General features: G+C 41.1%; 1 long non-coding RNA gene across 1 annotated transcript; it reads left to right on the forward strand.

The window, feature by feature from the left end:
- The first annotated feature begins 14,999 nt into the window (after window positions 1-14,999).
- Window positions 15,000-26,406, forward strand: LOC120229417. Its single transcript, XR_005527727.1, has 3 exons — window positions 15,000-15,117; window positions 21,676-21,743; window positions 26,125-26,406. It is a non-coding gene; the product is annotated as an uncharacterized LOC120229417 (long non-coding RNA).
- Window positions 26,407-27,066: the final 660 nt, after the last annotated feature.

Genomic DNA, 27,066 nt, shown 5'->3' on the forward strand with positions numbered 1-27,066 from the left:
CATGGTCTCCCGATATGTTTGTTCCTCTCCTTTCTTCTCAGCTTGCTCTTTTCCTCTCTGGTTTGTATTATGGAATCATCTCATGTGTTGTGAAGTCAAAGGTCTTATTCCAGCCCATAAATACATTTTACTTATGCAAGAGCCCTTCTAGGCCAATTCCAAGAGAATCTCTTTCATTCTCCAACACTCATGTTGAAGTGTAACACTTGCCCTCTCCGTAGGCTCAGAGCATCCACAATGCTCTTCTCAGGAATAAGCCTCGCGATGTTTCAGGGAAAGCAAGATCCAGTCTTCCCAGATCTGGTTCCTGCTACAGGAAAAATTCCGCTCTCAGTAGCTCATCTCTGTGGCTACCACTTTGCTTTCTGTTTGTGGCTGCTGCAAAGTCACCCACAGTGGCCACCTTTTTTTTCTTAACCAAGTTCAGCCTCTGAGCAATGTACCTGATCTTCATCTGATTACTGCCTTTTAAGCCTGAATGAGGCAATGACTTCTCTGCCCTCATCCCTCCAGCTGCTGTGAACTTTGGACCGAGGTCCAGGGATTCCACCATAACTTTGCTCACCACTGCTTCCCCTTAGTGCTCTAAGAACCAATTCACACCTCAGAATGGTTATCTGCATTGAGTGGAAACTACCTCTGAGCTGAGAGAGCCTCTTCTCGTGCTTCACTGGGCTTCTAGAATCTTCCCAGTACAGCTGAGACCACAGACCCTAGGCAGCTGAGTTGCACCATCCTCCTGAGAAATCATGGTCTCCAGACACCATCCTTCTTGCAGAAACACTCATGGTAGTACAGGGATTAGCATCTGCTTGAAGTGAAAGGTCAGTTCCAGAAATGGACTCAGAGTGAAGTTAAGGTGGCAGTGTTGCTCAGGACAAAAAAGGTTTGTATGAACTACCACTTGTTGCGTCCCCAGGATGGGCCATGTTCTCAACATGTGTTATTTCATATTTACCATCACAAAAACATGGGAACGTAGATATTATTTATCCTAATCACAGGTGAGCACAAACCAAGAAGATTGAGTGACTTCTCCAAAGGCACACATACTACTAGGTGGCAAAACTGAAGCTCAAAATCCAGGGCTGCTGACTCCAAATCCAGGCTCTTAGTCATGATAGCTTCCTACAGAGAAAATCTTCAGACCCACTCCACTAAAGTAAAAATGTGGGCCACATTCATGGGAAGATGGTTATTTAAGAACTGTACCATGCACTGGATGATTTACAAGGTCCACACGTGTGTAAGGTACGTTGGCACACATGGTGAAGAACAAGCCAGACTTATGACATGGTTCTTCCCAGAGCTGGAGAGAGAACATCAAAGTGGATGTCAAATAAAAAATGCAATACAGGGCAACAATGCAAGAGATATCACAAATAACACTTAATAGAGAATTTACTATGTATCAGACCCTACTTCTTTCTTTTTTTAAAAAATTCTTTTATTTATTTCTGAGAGAGAGAGAGAGACAGTGTGAGCAGGGGAGGGTCAGAGAGGGGGAGATACAGAATCTGAAGCAGGCTCCAGGCTCTGAGCTGTCAGCACAGAGCCTGATGGGGCTCAAACCCATGAAGCGTGTGATCATGACCTGAGCCGAAGTCGGACCCTTAACCGACTGAGCCACCCAGGCACCCCTAACAGACCATATTTCTTAAAAAAAAAAAAAAAAAAAAAAAATTAGGGGCACCTGAGTGGCTCAGGCCATTAAGTGTCTGACTCTTGATTTTGGCTCAGATCATGATCTCACAGTTCCGGGAATCGAGCGCCATGGACGCCTCTGTGCTGACAACACAGAGCCTGCTCGAGATTTTCTTTCTCCTTCTTCTCCGTCCCTCCTCCTCCTCCTCCTCCCTCTCTCTCTCAAAATACATAAATAAACTTTATAAAATTTAATTGTGGCATATTATATTTTTGGACTTTTTTGTTAAAACTAGCCATTTTAGTCATTTTTAAGTGTACAGTTTATTGGCATCAAGTACATTCACATCGTTATGCAGCCATCACCACTATCCATTACTAGAACTTTCTCCTCATCCCAAACTGAAACTCTGTATCCCATAAACAATAACCCCCTTTTTCTCTTTCCTCCAGCTCCTGGTAACTACCTTTCTACTTTCTGTCTCTATGTATTGGACTATTCTAGTTACCTTATTTAAGTAGAATCACACTATGTTAGTCCTTTTGTGTCTGGTTTCTTTTATTTAGCATAATGTCTCAAGGTTCATCCACATCGTAGCATGTGACAACATTTTGTTCGTTTTAAAGGCTGAATAGCATTCCATTGCATGTATCTACGACATTCTGTTTGTCCATTCATCTTTTGATGGGTGTTTGGTTGCTCAAGCTCTTTCCTAGGAGTTAACTTAACCTGTGAGATTTATCTCCATTTTCAGATGAAGAAACTGAGGCTGAGATAAAGAACTGACCCGGTAAGTGGTGAATTTGAATCTAGAAGCCTAAGTAATGAGCCTGAAGTCTTAACTGTTACGCTGTGTTCTTCCTATGTGTTTGAGCAAGGGCTACAGGTAGCTCAGTTCTGTACTTGGGGGAGGAAACCCCCACAGGCTGGATTGGGATAGGAGGGCTTTGTGGCAGCTGTGGCTCTGACTCAGCCTCTCAAAGGAAATGAAAGATTTAAATAACCTGTGGGCTGCAAGAGCCAAGGCGTAAAAGGGCAGGGACAGGATTTGCTTTGAGGGGAAGGGTTATGTGAGGGCCTGTAGGACCAGATATTTTCCAGGAAGATCATGTGCCAAGCACACACCTGTTGGAAAAGTGAGGCAAGGACAGGACGCAAGTCTTGTCACGACTGTGCTGCCTTCGCCTCGGCCATCAGGTGCAGACGGGTAATGGAGTTGTGAAAACTGAAAGTACATTTCCCCCCACAACCTGTAGCACATTTAGCTTGTTAAATGATATTTTAAGCGACCCAGAAGGACTATTTAAAGAAACACGTCATTTTTTGTTAACACCATGCAGAGTACAGAGCATTTCTTCACGTCTTACTCCACCAAGGCATTCATTCATCAACACCTTGGAAAGGCAATCCATCTTTTGACTGCTTTACCTCCTCCGCTGAGGGGTGAATAGGGGAAGATAACAAGACATGGGAGCAGTTAAGAATTAAACTAGTGTTGGGGTGCCTGAGGGGCTCAGTCAGTTAAAGCATCCAGCTTCAGCTCAGGTCATGATCTCATGGTTTGTGGGATCGAACCCCACATCGGGCTCTGTGCTGACAACTGGCTCAGAGCCTGGAGACTGCTTCTGATTCTGTGTCTCCCCATCTCTGGCTCTCCTCTGCTCATGCTGTCTCTCTCTCTCTCTCTCTCTCTCTCTCTCTCAGAAATAAATAAAAACATTTTTTTAAAAAAGAATTAAACTAGTGTTTAAATGGTAGCAATTGAGGCTCTAAGATCGTGAGGTGCTTGAGAGCAAAACACCCATGTCTTCTTTCCCTCAGTCCCCCTCAGAGCCTAGCACAAGTAGTCACCCAAACTTTGCAAATATGGTCTCCAAATGGCAGCGAACCAAAAGGCTTGGACCACTTGGAATGCAGAGGAAACAGTCTCCTGGATTGGACTAAGCCACTGTGGTGGGGTGACCACTGCAAATTATTACATGTTCTGGGCATCAGTATCCTTATTTGGAAAATGGAAATCATAATGCCTAGCCGAGTTAAATAAATCAGTTGACATTTAAAAACTCACTTTTAAAGCCCTTATTAAGAACCATGGATCTGAGTCCATTTCAAAATAATCATTATAATAAGTGGCATTGGAGAATTTGAAGATTTCTATCACAAGAGATTCATTTCAGAGATTTCTGTCAGATAATAGCAATATTGAGAGGCATCTGGAGTGATGATTTGTCCAGTGAAGTAAGAACTTGCCCTTTGTTTTCTAATGCTTGTCCTTCTCAGATACCTGGCATAGTCATCTCAGCTTGACACTCCATGGGACAAAGTTCACATTCTTGTTTTAACTAAGTCTCTCCTCACAGTCTGTGCATTAAAATGAACACATGTACCAATGTCGGAGCTCCAAAATATGTGAGAAAAAATTGATAGAACTGCAAGGAGATATAGACAGGTTTATAGTTACAAATGGAGACTTCAAGTCTCCTTTCTTTAAAAAAATTTTTTTTAGTGTTTATTTATTTTTGAGAGGGAGACAGAATGTGAGTGAGGAAGGAGCATAAAGAGACACAGAATCTGAAGCAGGCTCCAGGCTCTGAGCTGTCAGCACAGAGCCAACATGGGGTTCAAACTCGCGAACCATGAGATCATGACAGGAGCCAAAATCAGACACTCAACCAACTGAGCCACTCGGGTGCCCCAAGGCTCCCTTCTTAACATCTGATAGAACAACTAGATAGAAAACTAGTGAGGATACGGAAGAACTCAACAAGAACATCTACCAATAAGGTCTAAGAGACATTGATAGAACATTCCACTCAACAATAGTGGAACACATATTTTTTTTTTCAAGTACCTGTGAAATATATGCCAAGATAGACTATATCCTGGGCTACAAAACAAATCTAAACTGAAATCACACAAAGTCAAGCCAGAAATCAATAAAGATAACAAGGAAATTTCCCAACACTTGAAAACTAAACAACACACTTAGGTAAGACACAAGTCCAAGAGGAAATCTCAAGAGAAACAAACAAAAGTACATTGATTGAACTGAATGAAAATGGAAATACAGCATATCAAAATTTGGGTACATAGCTCAAACAGTGCTGAGAAGGAAATATATAGCACCAAATGCATACATTAGAAAAAGGGAAAAGTCTTAAATTAATAATCTAAACTTTCACCTCAAGAACTTAGAGATAAAAGAGCAAAATAAATCCAAAGCAAGCATTAGAGATAAAAGAGCAAAATAAATCCAAAGCAAGCAGGATAAAACAAATAGGAAGGGTAAAAGCAGATCAATAAAATTGAAAACAGAAATGCAATACAAAAAATAAATACAACAAAGAGCTAGTTCTTTGAAAAGATCAATAAAATTGACAAACCTCAAGCAACACTGACAAAGAAAGAAAGAAGAAAGACACAAATTACCAATATCTAGAATGAAATGGGAGATCTCATTAGAAACCCTACAGACATCAAAGGGATAATAAGAAAATATTATGAACAACTCTACATATATAAATTTGACAACTTAAATGAAATGGACCAATTCCTCAAAAACTGCAAACTACCACAAATTAGTCAATGTGAAATAGATCATTTGAATAGCCCATAACTATTAAGGAAATTGGATTTGTAATCTTGAAACCTCCCTAAATGAAATCTCTAAGTCCATATGGTTTCACTGGATAATTCTACCCAACATTTAAAGAACAACTAATACTAATTCTATACGCTTTCAGAAAATAGAAGAGGAGAGACTATTTTCTAATTCATTTTAGAAGTCCAACGTTGTCCTGATACCAAAACCAAATAAAAATGGTACAAAAAAGGAGAACCAAAGACTAACATCTCTCTTAAATATGGATACAAAAACTGTAACAAGGTATCAGGAAATTGAATTCAGCAAAGAATTACATAGCATGACCAATTGCTATAAGTGAGGTTTAGTCCAGGGATGCAAGACTGATCCAACACTCAAAAATCGGTTAACATAACCCATTACATCAAGGACTAAAGAAGAAAAAAATCACACTATCTTGTCAATAGGTAAAAAGAAAGAATTTGACAAAATCCAACATCTATTCATGATAAAAACTCTCACACACTAGCAATAGAGAACTTTTTCAACTTGATTTTTTTTTAATCTACGAAAAACCTGCAAGTAAAAACTAGAAACTTTCTTGCTAAAATAAGAAACAAGGTAAGGATGTCCCCTCTCACCATTCCTTTTCAATATCATACTTAAAGTCCTGGCTAATGCAATAAGACAAGAAGATAAAATAAAGGGTATACATATTGGAAAGGAAGAAATAAAACTGTCTTTTTCACTTATAACATGATTATCCATGCAGAAAATCTGAAAGGATCAATACAAAACTCTTGGAACTATTAAGTCATTATAGCAAGGTTACAGGATGCAAAGTTAATATACAAAACTCAAGTGCTTTCCTATATACCAACAACAAACAAATGGAATTTAAAATTAAAAGCACAAAGATCATTTACGTTAGAACCCCCCAAAATCGTTAATATGTATCTCTTTTTAAATTTTTGTTTTGTTTTGTTTTAGAGACAGAGAATGCAAGTGGGGGAGAGAGGCAGAGGGAGAGACAGAGAATCCTAAGTAGGCTTCACATTCAGCATGGAGCCCAACGCAGGGGTCAATCCCATGACCCTGGGATTATGATCTGAGCTGAAATCAAGAGTCTGATGCTCAAGTAACCGAGCCACCCAGACTCCCCAGAACCAAAATTTTTACTATTTAGGTATAAATATAACAAAATATGTACATGATCTGTATGAAGTAAACTAAAAGACTCTGATGAAAGAAATTTAAAAAAAAAACTAAATAAATGGACAGATATTCCATACTCATGGCTAAGAAGACTCAATATTGTCAAGATGTCAGTTCTTTTCTACTTCATCTATAGATTCAATAAAATCCTAATGAAACTTCCAGCAAGTTATTTTGTGGATATTGACAAACTGATACTGAAATTTATATAAAGAAGTGAATGACCTAGAATAGTCAATTCAATATTAAAGGAGAAGAACAAAAATTATCCAACTTCAAGACTCACTATAAAGTTACAGTAATCAAGACAGGGTAGTGATGGAAAAAAAAAAGAAGACAAATAGGTAAATAAAGCAAGATAGAGAGTTCAGAAGTAGACCAACATAAATATAGTCAACAGACCCTTGAAAAAATGAGCAATGGCAATACAATGGGGATAAGATAGTTTTTCAAAAATAGTGCTGGAACAACATTCACATGCAAAAAACAAATGTATCTACACACAGACCTTATACCCAACAAAAAAATTAACTTAAAGTTGGGCACAGGCTTAAATATAAAATGTAAAACTGTAAAACGCCTAGAAGATAACCTGGGAGAACCTTGAATTTGGCAATGACTATTTTAGACCAAAGTCCTGAACCATCAAAGAAATAATTGATAAGCTGACTTCACTAAGATCAAAACCTTCTGTTCTGCAAAAGACACTGTCAAGATAATGTGAAGACAAAGGCCTAGAGTGGGAGAAAATAGTTGCAAAAGATATATCTGATAGGAGACTTATCTAAAATATAGAAAGAACACTTAAAGTTCAACAGTAAGAGAATGAACAGTCCAGTTTAAAAACTGGGCAAAAGACCTGCACAGATACCCTTCACCAAAGAAGATATATAGTTGGTGACATGAAAATATGCTCAACACATCCTTAGGTAGCTGCAAATTCAAACAATGAGATATCTCTATACACCTAGTAGAGTGGCCCAAATCCAAAGACTGACATTAAATGTTGCCGGGTTGTGCAACAACAGGAACTCCTCAGAATGGTTATGTCCCTGGGCCCTGGAAGCAGGCAGCCCAGATCAAATACTGACTCTTACCACTAAAGAAATGTGCAACCTTGACCAGGTCCTCAGCCTCTCAGAACCTCAGACTCCCCATCTGCAAATGGAAATGGTAGTGACTATATTCTCATAGAGCTGTTGCAATGTTGAAGCCACAGTGAATTTTCACAAACTGAACACACCCATGTAACCAGCACCTTAACTGTAAAACAGAACATTTCACTGACTTTTGATCCTCCTGGTGCTCTCTTCCCGTCATTATGTCCCAAAGTACTCACCATCCTGATGTCTAATGGCATAGATGAGCTTTCTCTGCTCCATACTTCTTGTCAATGAGTCATGCAGAATGTACTATTTTGTATCTGGCATCTTTCCTAAACTTAATATTCTGAGATTGATCCACGGCACATACTTGTTAATCAGTCACTCACATCATTATGTAGTATTTCATTGTGTGAGTATTCCATAATATATTCACCATTCAGTTCTTGTTAAGCATTTAGGTTCATAGAGTTGTCTTAGGGACTAAGTGATATATGCTGAAAATTTCACACTGAACACACCCATGTAAGCAGCACTGCGGTCAAAAAACAAAAGCCTTCTTTCTGTTCCCTTCCTGCTCTAAGCATAACTGATATCTTGATTTCAAATATTATATAATTTTAAGTAATACCTATTAATTGTTATTGAGACCACAAGAGATTTGAAGTTATTTTTTCTCTTGAGCAAGATTTGTGCCAGAAAATGACTTGTGATCAATGAAAATAAGCCCTCACTATCCAAAAGGAAGGGTATTAGCACCTAGAAATCACTTGTACTAGGGTGGGACTGGGGCCTTGCTGAAGAGTCAATCACTTCAAATCACTGAGAGTGATTTCATCTGCATCTGGATATAGGGTCCCTGGGTCTCTAAAGGTAGCTCCCTTAAAAGGATTTACCTTTGGGGCACCTGGGTGACTCAGTCACTTAAGTGTCTGATTCTTGGTTTCTACTCAGGTCATGATCTGACGGTTCGTGAGCTCCAGCCATACATCAGGTGCTGGAGTCTGCTTGGAATTCTCTCTCTCTTTCTCTGCCCCATCACCCCCAGATCTCTCTCTCTCTCTCAAAAGAAATATTTTTTAAAAAGGATTTACCTTCATATCTATCATCCAAGGAAATTGGGGCATAAACAGACCTTCTGTGATTTTGAGATTTAAATAGAAAGGCGATGAAAGTTTAGAACAGTGTTTTTCAAACTATGGATCTTGAATCATTAATGGATCACAACCAGTGTTTTTTAAAATGTTTTTTAATGTTTATTTATTTTTGAGAGAGAGAGACAAAGAGTAAGGAGGGAAGGGGCACAGAGAGAGGGAGACATCAAATCTGAAGCAGGCTCCAGGCTCTGAGCTGTCTGCATGGAGCCCAATGCGGGGCTTGAACCCACGAACCGTGAGATCATGACCTGAGCCAAAGTCAGATGCTTAACCAACTGAGCCACCCAGGCACCCCGCAAGCAGTATTTTTTAAATTAAATGACAGAATAGAGAAAGAATATGTCAATATGAATCACAAGTAGTATGTTCTGTGAAGTTTTTGTTTCAAACTTATCTAGAAGTGTGTGTGCATGTATTGGGTTGAATAAATGTATTTCTCATTGTGGGCTGAGACAATCATTTTAGGTGGACCTAGAGGAAAGCAAGAGGTTCAGAAGCTGGTCTGACCCAGTTCTTCTAGGGCTGGCTAATGCCCTAGGCTGTCCATGTAAGCTGAAAATATCGTACCCTAATATGTGCAGGAGATGGGAACACTGAATGCCCTTGGCTCTGGCGACCTGGGATTATGCTTTCTAAAGGAACTGAGCACATTGTAATGGTGATTTGGGTCACTGAGACATGAGGTCAGCTGCAGAAAAGCATTGCCTATGAGATCACGCAGCCTTTATTCTATCTAGCTGTCTATTATCTTCCTACCTTTTGTCTGACTACCTACCAAAATGTGATAGTGAAATGTAAATATCACTGTAACAGGCAGTTTCACTTTTAACAAGTTATAAAAAAAGACAATTACATATTTCTTGAGTAAATAAATGATTGACTTTCCTGCTGTGTGCTTTCCATTGAATTCTAATTCCACAAGAGCAGAGACTAAGCCTTGTTTTGTTTGGTGTTGCATCCCTGGTGTATGCATGTAGTAGGATCTCAAAAATATTTATTGTTTGAATGCATACAGAGAAGTGGATTTTTTAGAAGTGTTTTTTTATTCTTTACATTAAACAGAAGTTCCTCTTAAAATAAGAAAAAATACTATTATACCATATTATGATATACCATTCTAAAATAATATTAAGAGAATAGATGAGTACTTATTGTCTAAAATGAGAATTATATTTTATTCCAAAAAATAAATACATCACCCTGACCATCTCCTTGGTATTGAATTATTCTGTTAAGAAACCAGGCAGATTCTCAGAGAGCAAAGCATTCTAATAGAATGCACAGACTTTCATTGTTGTTCATCTGTTTTTCTGATACCTATGATCTTTTCTCTCTCTCTCTCTCTCTGGTCTAGAGAGAAGAATACTTAGATTTTTTTTAAATGTATGATAAATACTTTCTTCATACAAAGAAAAATCCCAACCCTCTATGAACATTCTCTTCAACTATCCATGTGAAAAGGAGACCTCTCGATATTCTGACATTTATCTTCAAAGCCCAGTGTGAGTTACAAAAGAGACTTTCTAGTTTTTTGAGCCCTAAATTCAGATTAGTTTGAACCATCTGCTTCATTTCAGATCTTTTTAAAAGGAAGCTTCAGATGTTTATAATACAAAAGCTTTTAGAGGAAAAGAGCCAAGTCCTCCACGTATAGATCTAAGGAAATCCTATAACATTTTAGAATCTCTCAAATGTGAACCCTTCCTCTCTCCATTTCACTCAAGGTCACACACCTTGTGGTTCAGAAAAAATGTGGAAATGAGTTACTCAACAATTCTATTGTAAAAATGTTAAGCAATAGAGCACTCCTGACTTAATCAAACAGATCTACCCACTGATAACTTCTGCCCCCAGACTTAGAACACCTTTCACTTCTGCCCTAGTTTCTTTGGTGATTTAAAAAAAATAACTTTGGAAATTTATTTGATACAGTATTGATAGTAGTGATGGAGAGAGGTGGGGTTGGCAAGGACAATGAGCTACAGAAATGATCAGTGCAAAGTCCACATTTTGCCTTGATCACAGGCTGGGAAGAATGTGACTAGCAACCAAGAACTGTCAATGAGGAGAGGGGAAGGAACTTTCTAGGACAAAGGGAAGGGGAGCAAGGGTAATTGCTGCCTGTTAATTGTGTCTCCACCTGCCCCATGTCATACATAGTGAGTAACTGTGCTGTGTGTGTGTATGTGTGCATCTGTATGTGTATATGTATATGTATGTTCGTGTGCGTATGTAGATATATGTGCATATATGTATGTGTGTATATATGTGTGTGTGTATATCACTGAGATAGGCTTGAGGAGCTGCTTGTCTGTTTCCTCAATGGGAGCAGGGCAAATATAAGAGGTCCCAGTTACTTATTGCCAGTCAGATCATAAGATCAAAGGGTCTCTCCTAAATGGCATTGTTTGGTCAATACGGCAGATGCCCTTTGAACAGGTTGGTCATAACAAGGTGCTTAAACAATGTTAAATAAGAGCTCACATATTAACTTCGGGCTGCCTTCCTAGGTGTTCAATTAGGAGATGAAGTTAGATATTAATGTTGAATCTCCTCTTCTGGGCAAGCAGTCGGCCCTTGCAGGTGGATATGGGAGGGTGAGACTGGTTTGCAGCCATAGGCTTGGAGGTCAACATCTAATTAGGCTACTATTAGTAGGACTCAAACCAGTAAGCTGAGGCCAACATGTAGAATTCACTTCAATTATGCCTCCCAGGTTTCCAGACCCAGGCAGCTGAACAAATCCCATATATTATCAGATTCTACCTTAGAAAGTCTGGAGATTTTCTTTTTATATTTCTGTATTGATTTTTCCACTTGGTCTGAGACATTAATCCAGGAACTGCAGGATGTATCTGTGATGGCACAGGTTTTGCTCAGCCCTCTAGGAGGAAGTCTAGGCCAATTCTTTCATTCATAGCAATGCTGACTGCTCAGCTGAGGCCCACTTGAATGCTTTCCAGGGATGAGGCACTAGCCCTGATTACCTCCAATGCAGTCAGGGACTAATTTTTTGTACCATTTTTTTCTAACTGGATGAATCGTGATATAGAGATCGTTATACACAGAGTGCACATAAATAACAAGTCAGTTATCTCTTGGGGAATCTCTCCTGAGAACCAAGGGTGGCCTCTTTTGGGAAAGATCTCTGAGTTGTGAGGGGTACATGATTTACTGGTGTTGCTCCCTTAACTACTTGAAGATTTCTTAAGACCGTGGCCAAGTTGCAAATCACTGTGTTTTCAGAAGGCAGGGAGTGTGATGCCCTAGTTCCACAAAGCAAGTATAGTCCCAAGGGCATATGTATATCATGACCGTGACATGAAAGTGTTGTTTATAGTTGGGGCTTCCTAAGTAGGACCTATGTCATTTACAGGGAGATGCTGACAGAGCATCCAACATGACCTCTTGGCCAGCTGGTAAACCTTGAACTGCCCAGCTAAATGTAAATAATTGAGTTTAGTCTTTCTTTTTAGAAAGACTGTCTGAGGGTAGTCAGTCTTGTTTGCTCATACAATCAGTTGGGTGGCATTTATCTATCAGAAAAAATGACTTAGTGACAGTCATAAGAATAGGGGTGGAGAAGACATCTGGAGGTGAAACAAGTATTATCTTTGTGGGAGGTGCAGGAGCTGGGACCATCCTCTGCCTTTTCTGATTGACTCCTCAGTAAGGGTAGGGTGACTAGCAGTCAAATCACAATCAGAGCCATCAGGCAGATGGTGACAAATCAAGCAGTCAGTTACATCAAAAGCCCTTGCAATGGTTTGGGAGAATCTCACCAGGGGTTTTCCTTCATGAGGAAGGCTCCAGAAGTGATTCTGAAAAACAAAGATCATTCAAATCTCTCTTGCTCTCGCTCTCTGTGTGTGTGTGTGTGTGTGTGTGTGTGTGATGTCTCTTGGGGTCTGAGATGCTCCCATCCCATGTGCTACTGTTGCCTGCCTTCCATTGCCTCAAATTGCTACATCCACTTTCAGGGTTGATAATTTCACCTTTTCTTCAGTCATCCCATAATCACACTCAGATCTTTTATTCTGGAAAACAAAAACAAAAACAAAAAAAACCAACCTTGGACGTTTAACAAAAGTTACACAGACCCATTATGGCCTCCACGTTGGCCTGTGAAGGGAGATTGATGATAGTGTGCTCAGCCAAATGGCAACTATCCTTATGATCTGGGACCATATCAGTCCAACCAGAGAAGCCAGGTGCCTGAACGAGAAGTAAGCCTGAGTCTCTCAGGCCCCATTTTGACTGGGCTGCCATCTGGAGGGTGTGCCACCCATGCTGACTTGGAGTCACTGTCAGGAAAGGTCATGGAGAAATTTCAGATTTTCAAAATAAGTCCACATCACTTCGTCCCTTTTGTCCTGACCATTACCCAGGAGGAAATGATCCTTTTCTAAGGACAGCTGTATTCATTGACCAAACTGCCTTACTCAGGACCAGGATAAGGTGATGGGAACAGAGTCAGAAATTTTCGGGGTCAATGCCAGATGCCTGTGGACATTAAGGATCATGGAAGGTCCATAAAACATCCATACTAAGAGTAGCTGAGGCAACGATAGAGGGCAGAGATAGGGTTCAGGATGGCACAGGATGAAAGAGCCTCTGCAGGCCAATAAGGCTTTATATATACTTTTACTTTCAAATAGTATGGTGTCTGCTCATGGATCAACCAAATGAGCCTGCAATGCTTTTGGTTGGTTCACCAATGTAAATTGGGTGAAGGTCCTCATGGTTGATACCACCTGTCTCAGCCTTAGGAACCCCTTGACTCAGTAGCCACACCACTTTACATTCTGGCTAGTGTTACTGGGTTTGCACCCTTTTGCTGACTTGGGCATTGCTCACACAGTAGCAACTTTTTTTAAGGAGTCCACCTCAATCTGGGGCATTTGATGCCCCATTATCAAAATAACATCTCTTAAGACTTCATCTAGTTCCAGTGTAAGTTTTGGGGGGCTGAGAACTGACCATAAGAATTTATGTAGAATTCTTTGGGTCAGTTTCTCATTCTCCAGTGGATCACCTGCAGCGGCATTGTAAATCCGATCCCAGGCAGTAAGAGTTCAAATATTAGTCAAATTTCATCTGTGCTTTCCCAGGGAAGCTTGTCTCAGGGAAATGTCCCCCAAAGAGCCATGACAGTGGCTGGGACCGACTGCAAAACTGCTGAGACATTTTGCTCTTGTCTGAATGAATCTGAGGGTGGGATGTTAGAACGTAGGAGGGACTAATGATCCAGTTGTTGCCATTCTTCTAAAAAAAAAAAAAGGCCAAAAACTTCTGCTCATCCAGGATGAATATTAGTACTAGTTGTTACAGCAAGACAGACCTGAAACTGCTTGCCAAATTGGTGAGGGTCTCCCTACACAGAAATGAATTAGCAATGCTCTAAGCACTACTTCACACAGCAGACTTTGAACCTACCTCCTAGTCCTCAGCTTGCAATTCTTCAATTCCTTCTTATAACTGGCAAAAACATGGAGAACCATGCCTCAGTGATCATAAAACTTGGTCAACATGTTCACTGCCAATTCCCAGGGACTTCCCTCAAAAATCTGCTAATAAGCCTTTTTGTCTACATCCCCTCTTGAAAACAACCAAGACTTTCAAGAACTGCTAAGGGTCTGAGATTTTACCATCCTATAAGTTGAGTTAGCCTGCCACAGTTTCATGGATATTGGGAGAAAACTCTTGGATCACAGACAAGGGACTTTATTATAGCAGCGGGAGTAGCCAGATATCAGTACCTGTGCCAGTGTCCCAAGCCTTAGTCTCCACAGGGCAATACAAAGAGAGGCAGATAACACCTGGACATGCAGTGGATTGTTGTTTCAAGAGTCTAGGGAACCCTTCATCCAGCTACCCACCTCTTCATGAATCTTTTATCCCAGCTCAGCATACCAGCATCTAGCTTTGTGCAACACACACACACACACACACACACACACACACACACTGATATCTTCTCCTTTCATTAATGTAACATAGCCTGTTTTACCTGTATTACCCATGGCCAGATCCCATCTCCCTTTCCTTTAACATTCTTCCCTCATGAACAGTCAGCCTAGTCCAATTCTGACTTTACATTTATATCCTTAAATAGTAAAGAACTGATTTAAAGGCCAAGTAAAGAGAAAGACTTTGTGTTTGCTCCTAAAAGACAAGTAATCCTTTCTATGACATCCCATTAATCACAGACTTCCAAGGACAGGGAGTTTACATGTTCCAAAGTGTCCTATTCCATTGTTGTCGTAACAACTATTTATTAGAATCTGGCTGTTGAGCCTGTTGTCCTTTAAGGAGACAGAGTAAAATAGGCCTCTTTCTTTTGTCTCCCATCTGCCTTCCTCTCCTTAAGACATATAACCAAGACTTCTTCCCTCATTTTCCTCCAAACTACAGGTAAGGGTAGTCCCTGGTTAAAAATGAAACCCCATCTTTTCACAAAAGGTGCTTTCAAAGCTGTTGTGGGGCTGTATGGCTAAAGGAGTGACCATTCATGGTCCATTTCTTATTCTATGAAGACTGAGAAGACACAATTTGAAAACATGAGATTAAGGACAGAAATAAATATATTCAAGAATGGGAAAAATGGGGCGCCTGGGTGGCTTAGTCAGTTAAGCGTCCGACTTTCGCTTAGGTCATGATCTCGCGGTTCGTGGGTTCGAGCCCCATGTCGGGCTCTGTGCTGACTGCCAGCTCAGAGCCTGGAGCCTGTTTCAGTGTGTGACTCCCTCTCTCTCTGACCCTCCCCTGCTCACGCTGTCTCTCTCTTTCCTAGAAATTAAAAAAATAAATAAATAAAATAAAATAAAATAAAATAAAATAAAATAAAATATAAAAAAATAAAGAATGGGAAAAATGAAGAAGGGTCTGTGCTTCCGTGGGGTGAGCTTCTTCAAAGGGGACTAGACTCCGACTGCCCACTGAGGACTCTTCCACAGGGTTTGAGTATTGAAGGCTCTCCACACCCAGCTCTGGGGGACTTTTGCAAAGGAACGATCACTTCATTAGTGTGTCCTGCTGGAGCTCCTCTTTCACTTCACTATGCTAAGGAAAGTTTATTGCTAGAGGTAACATAATCCTGTAGGCAAGACTGACCTTGTGGACAGGTAGCAACACTTCTTTGGGAGGTTCAGGAAAGGAATCCACAGAGAAGAGGTAAGATAGTTAGAAGAAAGATACCAGCAGAAGGTGCCAGAACAGCATGGAAGTTTTTTTGAGTCTCGCATCCGTGAAATGCAGCCAGATCAAGACTAAACCATCCTGCACACTTAGAAAACTGATTTGAGGATTAACACAACAATCTGCACAACATGAACCACAGAACTCAGCAGGTACACGGCGTGAAGAGGTGAACTGGGGGAGAGAGAAGCCGTGGAGGGCAGGGAGATGTTTTGCTTGCGGACAGAGGATGGAGACCGGGGGCAGAGGTGGGGGAGAGTATGGGAAAAGCACCCTCCCCCTGAAAAGCAGCTGAAGAGAAAGTGGAAAAATGGAAACAGGCGCAGAGACTGAACAAAAAGGAATAGTAATGTATCCAGGTAAAAGTTACTAAGAAATTACTTGGAAAATTACTAAGAAAAATTTACTACATTAACAACTCAAGCAACAACAGATGTTGGCAAAGATGTGGAGAAAGAGGATCTCTTTTGCACTGCTGCTGGGAATGCAAACTGGTGCAGCCACTCTGGAAAACAGTATGGAGGTTCCTCAAAAAATTAAAAATAGAACTACCCTACGACCCAGCAATTGAACATAAATTGGTATTTATCCAAGGGACACAGGTATGCTGTTTTGAAGGGGCACATGCATCCCAATGTTTATAGCAGCACTATCAACAATAGTCAAAGTATGGAAAGAGCCCAAATGTCCATCGATGGATGAATGGATAAAGAAGATGTGGTATATATATGTATACCACATGTAATATACCTATGTATATACATATATACCACATGTAATATACCTATGTAATATATATATTACATATATATGTATATAATGGAGTATTACTCGGCAATCAAAAAGAATGAAAACTTGGCATTTGCAACTACATGGATGGAACTAGAGGGTATTATGCTAAGCGAAATTAGCCAAGTTAGAGAAAGACAAATATCATATGACTTCACTCATATGAGGACTTCAAGATACAAAACAGATAAACATAAGGGAAGGGAAACAAAAATAACATAACAACAGGGAGGGAGGCAAAACATAAGTGACTCTTAAATATGGAGAACAAACAGAGGGATACTGAAGGGGTTCTGGGCGGAGGCATGGGCTAAATGGGTACGGGACATTAAGGAATCTACTCCTGAAATCATTGTTGCACTATACACTAATTAACTTGGATGTAAATTAAAAAAGAGAGAGAAGAAAGATACCAGGGTAAGGAGTGATTTTAGTGACTAGGTGTGCCCACGAGGAACTCCCTATGAATGAATGAACCTCCTGCTGGGAAAATCATATTAAACCCTCAGTGTAAATCCCCTTCCCCCACCATCCTGTATATAATTATTTCTACCTCCATGGCAATACACCCCCACTTCCCTTCCATCCCCAAAGCCAAAGTCTGATTAACCGTACAGGCACGCATGACGGTATTTCAGAAAATAAAGGGAGTATATAATGAAGAAAGTGTGGCCTACCCCACATTCACTCCTCCACTGGTGCAGGTGGCAGAGCGCTTTGGCAGGGGACCATGCCTAGGAATTCCAGGCAGGGGGCAGCCATGAGCACAGAAAGAAGCACATGACATTGAAGAACAGCTCCTAGTAGACAACTCAGGTGGAGTACAGACAAACCTTTCCATATATTTGAAGAGGAAAGTAAACTTTTAAAGAGGGGAAGATGACATTTGGTGCACAAAGAGATTAGCATCTAGACATTTCACTTCACCCCAAAGTGAAGAAGTGAGTGGCAATGGATTTGTCAAGGTCAAGGCCACATTTTCTAGGGTGGGGCCTTAGGTGAGGATATAAAAACATTTATACAGAAATCATTCTTTTGTTTAACGTTTATTTATTTTTGAAAGATAGAGAGTGCAAGTGGGGGAAGGGAGGTGGGGGGGAACCAAGGATCTGAAGCAGGCTCTGCTTTGACAGCAGCAAGGCCTATGTGGGGCTCCTACTCATGAACATTGAGATCATGACCTGAGTCAAAGAGGGAAGCTCAACTGACTGAGCCCCCAGGCACCCCTACAGGGAAGTCATCTTAAAAAAACCTAATGAAACTGAATAAAGGAATCCTCATAAAATGGACCAAAGGCCAAAAGGAATTCTCAAGCCCCATGACTCATGATCAATTGCAGACCCTAACACGAAGAGATTTGCTTAGATTTCTGACAGGAAGGAGCCTATTTTACTACTCAGGCAGGAAGAAATGTTTCTTCTTGCCTGGCAACAAACTCAACCAATAAGAAAATGCCACAACCCAGCCAATGAGAAACCATCACCACCCGGAACTCTTACTTCCCTTATTTGGACTCTCATTCAAAGCAGTCACTTCCAGTGTTTACCTTCTCTCTGTAAAGGAGCATTCCTCTCCTTTGATCTCTGCAGTTGCCTATGGTTTGCCATGGCATGACTGTCCTGAATTGAAATTCTTCTGCTATTCCGAAATAAACCCATTTTGTTTATAAAGTAACTGGCTGTTTCACCTTTTTAAAAAATATTTATTTACTTTTGAAAGAGAGAGAGAAAGACAGAGTTCAAGTGAGGGAGGTGCACAGAGAGAAGGAGACACAGAATCTGAAGCAGGTTCCAGGCTTTGAGGTGTCAGCACAGAGCCCGACACAAGACTAGAACTAATGGACCACAAGATCATGACCTGAGCTGAAGTTGGACGCCCAACCAACTGAGCCACCCAGGTGTCTCATGGCTGTTTCACTTTTAAGAATGACACTAAAAAACAACAAACCAAGATAGATGCTTCCACATCAAGTGACAAAGAATTATGACCTTAACATACAGAATGCCTACGATTCAGTGACAAAAGACAACATAATAGAAAATAAAAAATCATAGCACACTCAAGATAAAGCAGGGAAGCTTCATTTACAAAAGATTATTTGTATAGTTATGTATATAGGACAGCCACAGTTACCTGAGACTATTTGCAGCCAATCAGGAATCATTTCTCTGTGTGAAAAGTCAAGAGGAGAGAAAAATTACAGGAACCCAAAAAAAAGAGAAGGTGAAGAGAACAATGACCTTTTTTCTGAAGCCAAGGCCAGTCAGAGTAAATGCTTGGGGTTTATTTTCTTCCCACCTCTAATCTCCTGCCAGGCTCTCCATTGGCTAAACCCAGCCAGGCAGTAGGGCATTGTTAATGAAGGCCACAAAAGTCAAACTTCTAGGGGAGAGCAGGGCAGAGTAGGAAGACAGTGAATCTGAAGCACCAAACAGAAGACACCAGCACAGAAGGAGAAAATATGAATATGCAATTATAGGAAAAGAAATACTAAGAGTATAAGGGCTGTGAGACTAGGTCAAATTTTCCCAGCCATTTTTTTTTAAGTTTATTTATTTATTTTGAGAGAAAGAGGGAAAGTGCTTGAGCAGGGGAGGGGCAAAGAGAAGGGGAGAGTGAGAAGCCCAAGCAGTCTCCGTGCAGTGAGCTCAGAGCCCAATACCCTGATGATCCCAGGAACCATGAGATGATGACCTGGGCTGAAATCAATAGTCAGACATTCAACCAACTGAGCCTCCCAGACTCCCCTCAGCAGCCATTTAAAGATCAGACTCCTAAGTGAGACTTCCTGAGACTATCTGGTGTACTATTCAATTATGTAATCTTGATCAGGTCTTATTCTCATCATTGGGGTAATAAATGGGATCATAATTACACCTACATTATAGAGTTACCCTAACTCAAATGGGAAAAGGCATGTAAAACCCTGAGCCCTGAGGCTTGACATGGGGTAAGGAGGCAATACATGAAATCTTTTTGTTCCCTTTCAAATTGGTAAATGATACAGATCTGTAATACTTGGTATTGACAAGGTTCTTGGGTAAAAGACATATTTTATTGGTAGTATAAATTGGTATATAACTTTTGGGAGGGTAACTTGACAGTATTATAATGTAAAGTAAGAGTAAACAATTCTATGTCTAATAATTTGTCCTACACAACTACTTTTAGTAATGCACAAAAATATACGTATAAAGATGCTCAGTGCCATGCTACAGTTGGGAAAGGTTGGAAACAACCTAAATTTACATAATGAAACTCTATGTACCCATTTGTGTTGGTTATCTATTGCTGTGTAACAAATTACCTTTGGAAATTTCAGCAACTTAGCACCTTAAAAATAAGAATTTATTATCTCATAGGTCAGGTAGGCAGGAATCCCTGTGTGGCCTAGCTGGATACACCAGTACAAGATCTCCTATAAGGCTGTATTTCTACTGACCAAGGTTGTGATCTCATCTGAAAGCTCTGTAGGGGGAAGGAAAATAGAGATAGAGATATGCATCTTTTATTCCTGCATTGGGTTCCCCATCTGGTTCAGACTGGCATGGATATCCTCTCTTCCCATTGGAGTGGTAAGACTCACAAAAAGGGTTTGTACTTTGGGGTGGAAGCAAAAAGAGGAGGCCTTCTGTCCACCTTGATGGTAGCTCCTCCAGGACAGTCTACCTTGAGTTAAGAGCCCTTTTGAGGGGAAGCACAGTGATCTAAAACTGAAGTCTGAGCTAATGGCAAGGTCTTGCCTTTGCTAGCTTTGCTCTCTGTGAATATATTCTCCCCTGGTACCTTAGGAGAAGGGATAGGCATCTAAAGCAGAATTAAGAACATCTTGTATTCCAGCAGGTCTTAGCCAAATCAATGTCTAAACATGTCATCCTCTTCAAATGTGAGGCCACATCTGTCATGAAGATGTCATCTAAGAAGTCTTCTCTCAAGTCTAAACACTCCCCATCTCTTATCATTTTCCCTCAAATGAGGTGTTTTTTGTTTTTGTTTTTAAGTTTATTTATTTATTTTGAGAGAGACAGAAACAGTATGAGTGGAGGAGGGGGCAGAGAGAGAGGGAGACAGAGAATCCCAAGCAGGCTCCACGCTGCTAGCACAGAGCCTGACACAGGGTTCGAACCCATAAAACTGTGAGATCATGACCAGAACTGAGACCAAGAGTTAGATGCTTAACTGACTGAGCCACCCAGGCACCCCAAGGTAGGTTTTATACCCATTATCATTTAGCTCACTTTAAAGTAGTTGTATAGTGCTCCCTAAATATTTGATGAATGAATTTATTGATTCAATAATAAACATTCTAATTGATCAGTGTCCTTAAAACATCACTAGGGCACAGTAGCATTTTAAGGACAGTGTATCAGCTAGGATGCTTCTGATTGCACAAAAAAGAAAAACTGACATTAAGCAGACAAACAATCATGGGCTTCATCAGTTCACAAAACAAGGAATCCAAAAGTTGTAGAGACACAACAGCTTTAGAAGGAGAGATTCACATGGTGGTGGAGGCCCTGGCTCTACTGTCTATGATGCTCTCTGTGCAGCTTTCAGACTTGGTCCTCAGGCTGGAGTCTTTCCTGAGAGCTAAGTGCTCACAGCCATTGACTCTAAGACAGGTCATGCCCACCCACAGAACAGAGCTTCCTTTTCCCTGCCCACCAAGCTAAAGGAGCGTTACCTGAGTCAGACCAACTTGGGCCACCTTCCCAGCCCTGAACCACCCACTACTTGCACCGTTTGACCTGGGCTTGGGAAAATGCCCCTTTGAGCCAATGACTGATGGCAGGAGGATGGGGCTTCTAGACCAGTCAAATCCTCCCTCCACTCCATCCTGATATCTAGAGGTGGGAAAACCTCACCCAGATCCCATGGCTGGGAAATATCGATATTGCTAGGGAAAGAAGAAATGGAACTTGACTCTGCCATTATGTATTCAGCTGGTGTTGAGTCGGTCTTGACTAGACACTCTTCCACACCCAGGGAATACAACAGAGAACAAACGGACAAAGCCCCTGCTGTCATGGAGAGGAGATAAAAAGCAGCACAAAGTAAGTCAGGGAGGGTAAGACCTCCCGGGATCACAGAGAGCTGCTGTTCTGTACAGGGTTGTTGGAGAGACATTTGAGAAGAAATTTGGAGGAAATGAGGGAGAGTGAAGAATGCAGGGAGCCACTAAGTCAGCACAGAAGGCCTGAGGTGGGAGAGCGCATGTCCTATCTGATTCACAACTGTGAGGTAAAGGCTGAGCGTGTGGAGCCTGCTAAGCCATGGCAAAGGCTGTGAAAATGGGGTTAGGGATGACATCAACCAGGTGTGATTGTTAACTGTGGTGGCTACACTATTGGTTGCTCTGACTTCCATCTCTACTTATTCCCTACCACAAGCTCATCTCCCATGAAAGGCTGCAAACACCAGCCACCTGCCCGGCCTGCCCTATAGTCAACGTATGAGTGAGTCATCCCAAATCCCCACAACGGATCCTTACGTTGCAACTTATGATCAGGGAGATTGGAAAGGGGAGAGAATGCAAGTCACCAGCCAGTCAGGAGGCTTTTGCCAGATTCTAGAACAGAGGTAAGGTATAGCTGGAGAGCAGTAATGGTCATAGGACAAGAGATATGGGTTGAGTGAGGCAGAGATGACAAACATGGAAGAGACAGGTTCTGGAAACCGAATGTGACAGAAAGGGTCAGCCAAGGAGATGATGAGTGGGAGTGACAGAGCCTCATGGAGCAAGAGTATCAGTGTGGCTAGAAAAAAATGAATCTGGTGAGACAGTGGCTGTGACATGGTGGCCATCCATTTGACATGGAGTGCATCAACATGTAGGGGAAGGGAAAAGATTCCTATCTTGAGAGAGTAGGAGGCAAGAATAGAAACTTGTTCACAGATCTGGTCTACGCATATGCTCTTCATTCTCCCTGGGGTGCTCTTTGCCTGGCAAACTCCTATTTATCTTTCTATAATCAGATTAATTGCCACCTCCTCGGTGAAACCTCCCTATCCTACCCTGAGGTAGAATTTGTTCCTGTTCGAAGTTCCCAGAGCTTTTCATGGACACATGGATCCTATCATTTGCCACACACAATGCATTGTAATTTCCCTGCTCCCTCCCTCTTCAGTGTGAGACTGCAGATGCCCTCCTTAATGCTTTTTAAATTCCTGGCATTTAATACTGTGTCTAGAAGATATAATAGGTAATCATCAAATGAGTGATGAATGAATGAATAAATGAATGAATGAATTGATCATAGAAAAAAGGTAGAGGTTAAAAGTGTTAGCAGAGGGTGTGAAATTTTGAATCATTTAAGTTAGGATATTTTGAAACCCATGGAGAATGGTGGAGTAGATAAGGTTGTCTTTGGAAACTCTTAGATTCTATATATGGAAGTAGGAGATCTAAATCTGAGCTAACATCAAATATGAAGGGGGAGTGCAATCATTACCTGAGAAGAGCTCAAGAAGGGTGCAGAGAAGTGAATGAAATATTTGATGAAGGTGAAAGCCAGAGCCCGCAGAGAACTTGAAGGTCAGAAAATAAGGAGAATAAGTCTTTAGGATTTTCTGGAAACATAGCACTCACATTTTATGATTGCAGTCATGGAAATCTTACATACTCAAGACTGGTTTTTCCATAGGACTCAACATAAGGTAGTGGTGCGTTCCCAGCTGCCAGATGTATAAACGTGATTGCTTTGTGTCATTTTTTGGGGGGGAGGGGCTGATCTTGCAGCCAGGCCAATGGCATTTTTTCATTGTTTCCATTCTTTTCCCTCTTTCTCAAGACAATTTGAGAAAATTAAAGTTATGCTGGCTATAATGATTGTATTTTCTCTCCCTTATCACAATGATTTCATAGTATATTCTATCTCAGTGGTTCTTAACCCTGGAGAATCTGAGCCTCTCTGCTGCCTTCCCCACCACCAAAATGGAAACATTTTGATTGTCACAATTGGCATCTAATGTGAAGAGGCCAGGGATGCTGCTAAATACCCTACAATGCACAGGGGAGCCCTGTGTGTCAATAGTGCCCCAATGTCAATAGTGCCAAGGTCAAGAAACCCTTATATATGAACAGCACAGACATTGTGGCACTTGTTTGGCTGGCCAGCTTCCAAATTTTGTTGGTTCTTCACAAATGCAGAAAATGTAGAGGGATTTCCTTTATTTCCATTTTTGAGACTTTGTTGATAGGTAATATTGTACTTCAAATTTTATCACATCTTAAGTCCACGTCAACGGAGGATTTTCAGTCACTTTCTTCAAGACTAACACTGACATCACCAATTTAACAAGCACTTAGGTGACATTGCTGAAGGGCTATAATAACAGGAAAGGTTAATACAGAATGACAATAGTCACTAAAATCATGCCCAGAGTCTTAGTGGAGTTAGAGGCAGCATAAAGTAGGGGTTGGGGACACAGGTTGGGGACACAGTAGTGAGGGAATGGTCTGGCCACATCCCAGGTCTGGCAGTTTATCAGTCACTGGTCTCTGGCCACTGCCTTTCTGTGCTTCAGTTTTCTCAATAAGTATGAAGATTATCATAGTGTCCTACCTCTTAGAGTTGTGAAAAATAACTACTGACACCTGTAAAGAGATTAGAAGGCACAATAAGGTTGCGAGCACGAGCACGAAGGGCACTTCTCTTTACTAGTCAAAGTGGCCCTGCTGCATGACAATAGCATGAGGAGAGTTGATATTTTCTTTGACTGATTAGCTTTAAAATTCTGTGGTTCTTCACTGAGATACCACCTCATTCCAGTCAGAGTGGCTAAAATGAGCAAATCAGAGGACTCTAGATGCTGACTAGGATGTGGAGAAACGGGTACCCTTCTACTGTGTTGGTGGGAATATAAACTGGTTCAGTCCCTCTGGAAAACAGCGTGGAGGTTCCTCAAAAAATTAGCAATAGAACTCCCCTAGGACCCAGCAATAGCACTGCTAGGAATTTACCCAAGGGATACAGGAGTGCTGATGCATAGGAGCACATGTACCCCAATGTTCACTGCAGCACTCTCAACAATAGCCAAAACATGGGAAGAGCCTAAGTGTTCATCAACAGACGAATGGATCAAGAAGACGTGGTTTATCTGTGCGATGGAATACCACATGGCAATGAGAAAGAATGAAATCTGGCCATGTGTAGCAACATGGATGGAACTTGAGGGTGTTATGCTGAGCGAAATAAGTCAGCCAGAGAAGGACAAATACTGTATGTTTGCACTTATTGGAGGATTAGGAGGAACTTAATGGAGGACTGTGGGGGAGAAAAAGGGGGAAAACAGTGGGGGAGAGGGAGAGAGGCAAACCATGAGAGACTCTTGTATGCTGAGAACAAACTGAGGACTGAAGGGTGAGGGGGGAGGGGGGTGATGGGCATGGAGGAGGGCACTTGTGGGGATGAGCACTGGGTGTGATATGGAAACCAACTTGACAATAAACTATTTGTAAAAAAATAAAAAATAAAAAAAATAAAATTCTGTGGTTCTTTTTTAAAAAAAAAAAATTTATTGTCAAGTTGGTTTCCATATCACATCCAGTGCTCATCCCCACAAGTGCCCTCCTCCATGCCCATCACTCCCCTTCCCTTCCCCCCCTCATCTGCCCTAAGTTTGTTCTCGGCATTCAAGAGTCTCTCATGGTCTGCCTCCCTCCCTCTCCCCCACTATTTTTCCCCTTCTTCTCCCCCACGTTCCTTTTAATCCTCCTATATGTGCAAACATATGGTATCTGTCCTTCTCTGCCTGACTTATTTCGCTCAGCATAACACCCTCAAGTTCCATCCATGTTGCTACACATGGCCAGATTTCATTCTTTCTCATTGCCATGTGGTATTCCATCGCACAGATAAACCACGTCTTCTTGATCCATTCGTCTGTTGATGGACACTTAGGCTCTTTCCATGTTTTGGCTACTGTTGAGAGTGCTGCAGTGAACATTGGGGTACATGTGCCCCTATGCATCAGCACTCCTGTACCCCTTGGGTAAATTCCTAGCAGTGCTATTCCTGGGTCATAGGGGAGTTCTACTGTTAATTTTTTGACATGTATTGAGCAAAGTTGAAGGATACAAAATCAACATACAGAAATCATTGCATTTTTATACACCAACAATGAAGCAATGGAAAGAGAAATCAAGAAACTGATCCCATTTGCAATTGCACAAAAAACTATAAAATACCTAGGAATAAACCTAACCAAAGGTATACGAGATCTGTATGATGAAAACTATAGAAAACTTATGAAGGAAATTGAAGAAGACACAAAGAAATGGAAAAACATTCCATGCTCATGGATTGGAAGAATAAATACAGTTAAAATTCTGTGGTTCTTAACAAATGTTAATATGTTGGAGTGAGTCCCTTTCTTTTTCTGTCTTTGAGGTGAAAATGAGAGTTGGTTGTTATTTCTCATATTGTGTTTCAGAGTCACACAAAGAGATCAGTGAGTGTCGCTCCACTGTGATTCTTCAGTGAATAATAGTTATAACAGGAGAAGGAGCGAAGGCCCTCCTGGTATCTGAGACAAGAACGGTTGTTTTCCTCAGTTCCACCATGTGGACACAAGAGAGTTCCAGAAGACAACTTTTAAAAACTTAAGAGAGCTGCTTTCAGTTCTGTTTAAATTGTACCATAGATAGTCACAAGATGGTGCCAAAAGATGCCTTTTGAAAATCTAAGTGGTTGGTTCCTTCTTTGGTTGTTTAAATTAGACCAAAAATAGTACATGATTATGTTTAATTGGAACAAAAATACAACATATGGGGTCAAGTACAAACATTTGAATTCAATGTACACCAAATCTTTTTTTTTTTTCCTTTGTTCTAGATCCTAGTCATAGAAAAACTCCTGGAGAAAAATTTTCTGTTTCTATTAATCTATTAAAGTTTTAATGAAAAAGTTTTTTTTTTTTTAAAAAATTGCACTTCACTGGTGGTGATTTAGCAGCCCCGTCACATAGAATAAAATGGGGTTCCTGAGATCTGCTATAAAGAGCCCCAATTCTCTGCTTTGACAGATTGAAGACAGACTTGCATTTGTGACTCCTGGCTTCTTTTCCAAGTTTGTACCTGAGCAAGTGAGAGACAGTGCCAGGAGCACAGAAGCAGGCTTTCTGGGGCTTTGTTAAAGGAAAGCTCAAAATAGGATTTTCAATCACAAAAATTAATGGCACACAGACAGAGTCTTATGTCCCAAATCTCTGTGTCCTCCCTGGAGGGGCATGGGAGGGGCGTCAATCCCCTGAGGCCGCAGGCGGGGCCCCAAACCCCGCCCCCTCCCGCCCCTGATTGTCCCTGGGAGGTGGAAAGAACCCACTGTGAACCACTTTCCAAATGGTGCAAGTGCAGTACTTCTGAGAGCATGACGT

This window comes from Hyaena hyaena, unplaced genomic scaffold, assembly GCF_003009895.1.
Source record: "Hyaena hyaena isolate Hyena2069 unplaced genomic scaffold, ASM300989v1 scaffold_32, whole genome shotgun sequence".
NCBI lineage: Eukaryota > Metazoa > Chordata > Mammalia > Carnivora > Hyaenidae > Hyaena > Hyaena hyaena.